This window comes from Leptonychotes weddellii, chromosome 4 (assembly GCF_054177405.1).
Source record: "Leptonychotes weddellii isolate Sample4059 chromosome 4, ASM5417740v2, whole genome shotgun sequence".
NCBI lineage: Eukaryota > Metazoa > Chordata > Mammalia > Carnivora > Phocidae > Leptonychotes > Leptonychotes weddellii.
Genome location: NC_138372.1, coordinates 167,005,416 through 167,013,570, shown reverse-complemented (window position 1 = coordinate 167,013,570; position 8,155 = coordinate 167,005,416).

Sequence of the window (8,155 nt, the reverse complement as noted above, 5' to 3'; positions counted from 1 at the left end):
GACCTCATCATTCTCCCCTAGGAAAAGGGGAGCCTGCTGGGACAGCACCTCCATAATCAGTGTGGGTGCTGTAGCACTATTTATACCCATTGCTTCATCAGACCAGACTCTGCTCAAAATAAGTTAAACAGAAATATCTTTCTGTGTCCTCAGGACCCTGTAATCTGAGACAGTCTCTTGTGAAATGCCCCAAGACAGTGTATTCGGAGGGGGAAAAGGAAGAAACGAAAGAAGAAAATATTGGGAAGAATTCAGCACCGAAGATGTGACAGAAATACGAACGGGGTGTGGCAGCCCTGAGATGTTGGAATTAGCTAATGGGGCAACAAAGAGCATTTGATTTGCATGGGCTGAAGGGAGGGCGGCCTCCTGTCCCTGCTGCCCTGTTGGCCTAGGAGGGACGGAGGGTGGGGGATCTAGATGGATTTTGGAAGTCTGCCCTGGAGGAGAGGTTGAACAGGGTCATTCCGGGAAAGCCTGTCTAAACTGGGTTGAGAATCAGAGCTGAAAGGAGGGGAAGCGGAGGCAAGATGTAGAGTGAGGACAACGTTGAAGGAACCAGGGCGTGCAGGAGGCTGGGTGAGTTCCAGAGAGCAGGGACCGTACCTGCTGGCCTGCCTAAGCACACGCCTGCTCTGGGGTTTGCAAGAGAAGGAACCACAGTGCAATTTGGCTTGAGTTTAAGAAGTGAAGGTGGGGAGGTGTTTGCTTCGGGCAGGCCAGCTCTGGTGCCTTTGGACTTTGGGCAACACTGGGTTCGGTGCTCAAGTGATGAATCTTATCTTGTTCCCCCCCGTATGTGGCTTCATTCTCCATCAGGGTCCTTTGTGTCGTGACAGCCTTCAGCATCTCTAAACTTGGCACCTGGAGTAGAAATGTACCTCTCTCTGGAAGCTCCAGCAGAGGTCCCAGAGATGGCCCAGCTTGCTTATATGCTTGACCCTTGTCATATTCCAGCATCCGGGAGGATGTGGTCTCTACACTGGTCTAGTCTGGTCTGGTGTCACCCCACTGGCCAGGTGGATGGCGCCCCCTCCCATGAACCACATCAATGGAGCGTGGGAGAGGAGTTTTTGGCAAAAGCAAGAGGTGAATTCTGCTTCCAGAAGAAGGGAGTCTAGAAGGGTTAAAGCAGAGGTGGGACCAGGCAGGAGACATTCCCTGGGGTGCAGGAGCGCAGAGGACGACAGACAGGAGTGGTCTCAGGGTGCCCAGTTCTGTGGCCCTTCTCTTCCAACTCCCCTATAGCCCTTTAGATTCAGCACCTTTCTGGAACTGAGCAAATGATTCAAAGTTGATGAGCATTTCCCTGTGTGCACAAAACTCCAAGCACTGATATTCCAGGGCCCAGAGTCAGCCTTGGATGGTCCTTCCCACTTACCTCTCGATTTCCTTCTGGAGGCAGCCGGTAACCTTGCCCCTTGCATTTCTGCCCAGCAGCGTCTTCAGGGTGCTTACAGCTGGAGCCTCCTCGTTGTGCAAACAGCTACCTTGATTGGGTACCAACCCAGCAACCCAAGCCTGCCTCCCTTTTGTGGTATGACTCGGGACCTCACTCACTCATGCCCCATGGAATCATGGGAGTGCGGGCGGCCCCCTCCCCTGCTCCTACACTGCCAGCACGCGCATTCCCTTCTCCCTGGGTCACAGGTCACATAGGGCCGAGCTGACATGCAGTCAGGTGACAGAGGGGAGGCCAGAGAGGTGGGTCCAAGCCAGCCCATGAAGGTCTGTGATGGGGGACACTCTGAGCTTTGTCCAGAGGCAGGGAGGCAGGATTCATCCACGAGGTTATGGATCATATTTGTGCAGTAGGGGCCTTATTGGGTTCTTGTGAGCATGTGCAGACCATGAGGTACGGGGGAATCTGAGGGCTGAGGCCACTTCCCAGGCTGCTGGTTTCAGGAATCCAGGAACTGAGCGAGGCCTCTTACCCCTCACCACACCCCTCTTTCTGGATGACTGGCTCCTTCCCGTTATTCAGATCTCTGTTCAATGTCCCCACATCGGAGACTGTCCTTTTAACAAAGTGTAAAAACTGTCCTACCCAAATCAATATCTATCACTTCATCCCGTTGTGCCCAAATCGGCTTTTCTCTGAAACCGTATTGTTGCTTTACTTGTTTCCTTGTTTCACGTTCTCCTCTTTTCCTAGAAAGTAGGCTCCGCGGAGATAGGGATATTGATTGAATGATTAGAAAATGCCCAGCACGTGGTCTGGGACGCGGTGCATCCTTGCTGAGTTAATAAATCAACGACTCCACCGACCATGCAGAACAGTGAAGCATCAGGTGCCAGCTTCAGGGTGAGGGTCGCCTTCCAAGTCCTCCGGGGGCCAGTTTAAGAAATACGCGTTGTTTGAAGAATAGACAGAGCTTGAGTTTCATTCACAAATTGTAGCAACTGGGAGAGAAATGACTGGCATCCTGCCTCTTCTTAGGGGAAAAAAAAAAAAACCAACAACAGAGAGGAAATATTTTTGAATCCCCAAGCATAAAGAAGGAGGCCACATCCCTCACTCCAGCTCCATCTCCTTCAGCCAGATGAGTCCTGTGCTTTGGCGATGTAGGGTTTAAGCAGATTCCATTTAAATCTTGCGATGCGCTACTGAGGAGGACACAGGACTGGACGGATGTTCTTGCTCGTTAGCAGGACCAAAGACTGCGGGAGGCACGGGCTCCTTCTTGCCTCCCCTCCCTCCAGGCACCCAGGCATGCGCTGCTGTTGTCAGAGGACAGAGACTGGTCCTTTTTGCTCCAGTGAAACAGACCCCAAATCTAGGTTCACGATGTCCTGGGATTGAACCCCAGTTCTGTCACCCCCTGGCTGTGTGATCCGGGGCACATACTGTAACTCTCCTGAGCTTAACACCCCTTTGCCAGTTTGTTATGAAGAGAGAACACGTTGCGGCGGAAACCAGCACCGTTCTGTTTGCATGTATCTCACTGTGTCCTTGTAAGATTGTTCTATTGTTACCGCCCAGACAGTTGGATCAGCTGCCATTCTATAGGTTTTGACATATATTTTTACTGCCCTAGGAGTCCTCTGTGCTCTCCTTCCCCACGCCAGCCCCCTGGCAGCCATGGGTCCCTTTAGGGTCTCCATGATTTTGCCTTTTCCAGAATGTCACAGAGTTGGACTCCTACGGTGTGCAGCCTTTTCAGATTGGCTTCTTTCACTGACTGATAAGGATTTAGGGTCCTTCCATGTCTTTTCATGGCCTGAGAGCTCATTTCTTTTGAGTGCTGAATAATATTTCCTTGTCTGGGTGGACCACAGTTTACAGATCTGTTCACCTATAGAAGGACATTTTGAATGCTTCCAGGTTTGGGCAATTGTGAATGCAGCTGCCGTCCACATCCACATGCAGGTTTTTAGCGTGGACATACGTTTTCAGCTCCTTTGGGTAAATACCAAGGAGCATGGTTGTTGGACCACATGGGAAGAGCATGTTTAGTTTGTGAGAAGCTGCTAAACTCTCTTCCCGTGTAGCTGCGTCATTCTGTGTTCCCACGAGCCGTGAGTGAGCATCCTCACCAGCATCTGGTATTGTCCTCGCGCAGACTTTGGCCATTCTCATAGGTGTGTCGTGGGATGTAGTTTTATTTTACGGTTTTCTGATGCCACGTGGCGTGGAACATCTCTCCACGTGATTACTGGCTGGCTGTGTATCTTCTTTGGTGACGTGCCTGTTCAGAACATGGGCCCATTCTTTAAATCAGGTTGTTTGTTTTCTTATTGTTGCGTTTCAAGAGTTCTTTGTATATTTTGGATCACAGTTCTTCAGCAGCTGGGTCTTCTGCAGATATTTTCTCTTACTCTGTGGCTTGTCTTTCCATTCTCTTGAGGTTTGTTGTCATTGTTGCTTAGTTAAAAATACCACACACAGAGCTCTCACCATTGAAGAATACTGGTTCAGAGAACAGACTAAAAATACAGGGGTGCCCTGTGTGCCCGCTTCGATTACTAGGTGTGGCAATGAGAAGGGGCCCATGTGGCATGGGAGGTGGAGAGATCGGCTCCTGTCCTCAGCCCCTCGCCGACACACCGTACCCCAGATCTCTGACTTGCACTCCCTCTGCTCATCTCCAGGGGTCTCCCCAGCCCCGATTCCTCTTCTGAGCTCTAGACTCAAGTGTCTGTCTTTGACTTCTCCATCTGGCTGCCTTCTAGGTGCCTCAGACTCATTCCGTGTGTCCAGTGGGAACTCCTCATCCCCGCCACCAGCAGTGACTGGCTCCAGATGTTCAAAATGGGAATCTGGACTCCCCTCCTCCACATCCTCCTCTCTCCCTCCACTCCCTGCCAGTCACGCATATCATGGCGTCCGCAGTCATCCTTGGGAAGGTGGTCTGTGTCTCTTTTGATGCTTCACCCCCCTCTGCATTGGCCCCTCTGCTTCGTCCACCCGTCTCCGCAGGGTAGATGCTGCTCCCATGCATGAGAACATCCACTGGTCTCAGGAAGTCTCCAGGCAGTCTGACCGCTTTCTCTGGGTCACCACACAAGTCCCTAGGCTGTCTTTATGAACACTCTTTCCTCAAATTAAAATGCCTTCCTCTTCCCAAATCCCTACCTTCTCCTTCAGCCTTCATTCCCTCCTCCAAAATACTGTACTTCTTGCTTATCCCATGAATGTTCCTCAAAGGGAGGCCGGTCATCGCTGGTGAAGGCAACCCTTGTCCTCTTGCCTACTCCCCACTCATCTTCCCAGGCTCAACTCAGATGTCACCTCCTCCAGGAAGCCTTTGCTGACCTCCCAGGCCCGAGGTAGGTGCTTGTCCTTCCCTCTAGCAGAGCTCTGATCCCATGGAAATGTAAGCATCTTCTTGCTTGTCTGTCTCCACCATGAGGCTGCCATCTCTGGACAGAGTGTCCTATCCTACGTGCCTGGTGCTTAGTCAGTGTTAACATGCATTTAGGGCATACTTGAATTAGATGGTAAAACAGTACGATTCCCAGTGCCCCCTGCAGTCACCCTCAGCTGAATTCTGAGTAGCTTAGATCGAGAATCTCCCCTCAACATTGTTTGTGGCCCTGTTGGCCAACATCTGGCTTTATACAAGATTAGAACCCCACTCACTGCCTCATCTCCTCTACAGATCCACGGAGGAGGGGATCTCCTTCCCATTTTATAGGTGAGAAAACAAAGGATTAGAAAATCACAAAAATAATGTGCCTTCAGTACTCACTCTGGTCAGGCATCGTTCTAAGCTTTGTACATGTAGCGATTCAGTTAATTCTTCCAGTGAGATAGGTATTGTTATCCCCACTCTTACCTGAAAGGGCTGAGGTCCAGAGAGGTGAAGTGACTCCCCTGGTTTGCACAGCTCTTAAGAATTTGAACCCAGGGATTCTGGTTGAGGACCTTCATCACGATGCTCGCTGCCCCAGGAGAAGCCAGTGCCCCTGATAATCCTCAGCGTACAGGAGATACTCGGTACATATTTATTGACCCAGAGGGCTCGATCCAGCTCACACAAAGCCAGGTTCGAATTCAGGACTCAGGCTTTCCAGTGCTTCCCTGGCTCCCCCGGCAGAGAGGAAGCCACCCAGCTCCCTCCTCCCCATCTGACCAGCAGGTGTAGCTGACATCACCGGCAGCCCTGCAGGTGAGCCCCCGAGGCTCAGAGCTCAGTCTGGACGCCCCGAGCCATGCTTTTATGGCTCCACCAGATTCCTGCCCAGAGCATCGCCCGTCACCCTGGCAACATGTCAGCAGCCCCTCGGTCCCCCAGCCCCTCCCCGCAGTGGGCAGCGGCCAGACCCTCTGTGCAGACCCAGTGCGCTCTCTGCCCGGGCTGCCCTCCAATGCGCCAGATCTCATTTTCTCCCTTTAAATTGTGTTCTGCTCAGTGTCTTCCCTCCCCTCTCTCTGGGGCCCTGGATAGGGAACACTGGTTACTATGGCAATGCGCTGGCTTGTGGCAGGAACTCAGCTCAGCAAATTAATTGCTGGACTTTTGGAGACTAATGGCCAGGCTCTGCCTCCCAGGGACAGGGTGTGGCCTGCATCATGCCAGCTGGGCAGCTGAGCCCAGGAAAGAGCTCAGAGCCTGGAGACCAAGAGAGAGCTAGAATCATGGCACCCATGCTTGATGGGGTTGCCACCTGAGGTGGGCTGGGGAAGGTGGGGAGACAGGCTCTCCCAAATCTCACCTTTCCTGCATACTTGGTCTATTTTAGCATCTGTGCTCTGTGCTTTGCAGAAAGCATGTTGTGTAATCCTCACAGCACCCCTGATGGTGTAGAAATCACCCCCTTTTTATGGGGCTGCAATGCTCATTCATACGGCTAAGGAAGAAAGCTGGGATCCCATACCAGGCCTGCCTGCCTCAGTAGGCATTTTGTTGTGAACACTCCATGTATATTCCTGGGCAGAAGGCCATTCTGTCCTCTAGAGTCTCTTCCAGAGGATAGAAACGCAAGGAACATTTCCTACCTCACCCCATGAAGCTAGTGTTACTCTACCTCCCCAAACCAGGCAAAGACCTTCCAAGAAAAGAAAAAGACCAATATCTCTCATGAATATAGATGCAAAAGTCCTCAACAAAATATTAGCAAATTGAATACAAACATATATACAGAAAGAGTTCTACACCATAGCCAAGTAGGGTTTCTCCAGGTCTGTAAGGTCAGCTCACCATTTGAAACATCAGTGAACAGACTGATTTAGCCAGCTTCTCTTCCTTCTGGTTATTATCAGGTTTCTTCCCTGCCTTTCCCCTGGCGTCCTTGTTCTCTTCTTTGCTGTGAACTGGGTGATCAGAATTTGGGTTTTGACTATATGCTTTGCCCGTTTCTCACATTGTTTCTGTGTCTAAGTCGGAAGTGTTGCACCAGCCGGGTTCCACAGCCCGAGAGAAGCAACGTTGCTGAGTGATGAGGAGCCTGGCCCGTGGTCATATTGCCTGGGACTGCGTCCCGGCTCCGAGGTATGGAGTCCCGGGCAGGTTGCTAAGCCCTTTGTGCTCAGTTTCCTACTCAGCAAACCGCACCTCCTGATACCTATTGTTCAGATTAAATGAGTTCTTGCCTGTGAAGCCCTAGGTGGCTCCTGGTGCTTCGTAAGCATGGGGTCCTTGTTAACAGTGACTGTGGGAGAGAGAGTGGGCTCCGGTGTCCTCTGGGCCTGACGCCAGTCCATCCCTGCCATTACAAGCCACTTGCACCGAGCGACGTTGTCTGTGCTATGGGCACATGCCAGGTTCGTCACTGGCCAGGTCGGGGAACAGGGCAGCTTGCAGGTTTGCTGAGACCTCAGGGAGGGGCTTGGTAAAGGCACCGCGCTCACCGTGCACATGGTCAGCATGCTCTCCCCGGCCTGTTCTCTAGAGGGAAAAACCAGACTGTGGATTTTTAACTCCACAAATCCTCCCTGGGCCCTGATGGGGTAACTAGCTGGCTGGTGAGAGGGATGGTGGTGGGCACAGACACCCCCAGGGGAGCTTACAGTCAGGGGTGATTGTCTCTGAGTGCCCTGGGTGGGCTTTCACCCACCAGCAGGGTGTGCCCCGGGGTGTCTTCCCCCACTCCCAGTCTCAGCTTGCTTGCCTGTAAAGGGGGATGTCGATAGCCACCGGCTGGGGTTGTTGTAAGGATGGAGAGGTGCAGTGTGTTCAGCATAGAAGCTCTTTACCAATGCCGGGCTTTGCCCCAGTGGCGGGACCCTATGGATGGCCGGTGGCCTCAAGAAATAGGCCTGTGACGGAGTCCGGCTCTGGCTCACGTCAGCCATGTGGCCTTGAGAGTGGTTGAGGCATCAGGCTAAGGGCTTTACGTCCAGTTTTAGTGTTCAATCCCCACAGCAATCCCCTGCCACAACCCACTGTGAGGTAGGATCTGTTATTATCTGTTTTTTTGTATGTGGCCTTTGTCACATTGAAAAGTTTCCTTACTGTCTTAGTGTAACGAGTGTTTTTATCATGAAAGGGAGTTAGATTTTGTCAAGTGCTTCTGTATCATTTGGGCTCACCATGTGTGTTTTCCTTTGCTCTATTGGTTCAGTGCGACTCATGGGTTGATTTTTTTTAAATTTTTTATTGTTATGTTAATCACCATACATTGCATCATTAGTTTTTGATGTAGTGTTCCATGATTCATCGTTTGTGCATAACACCCAGTGCTCCATGCAGAACGTGCCCTCTTTAATACC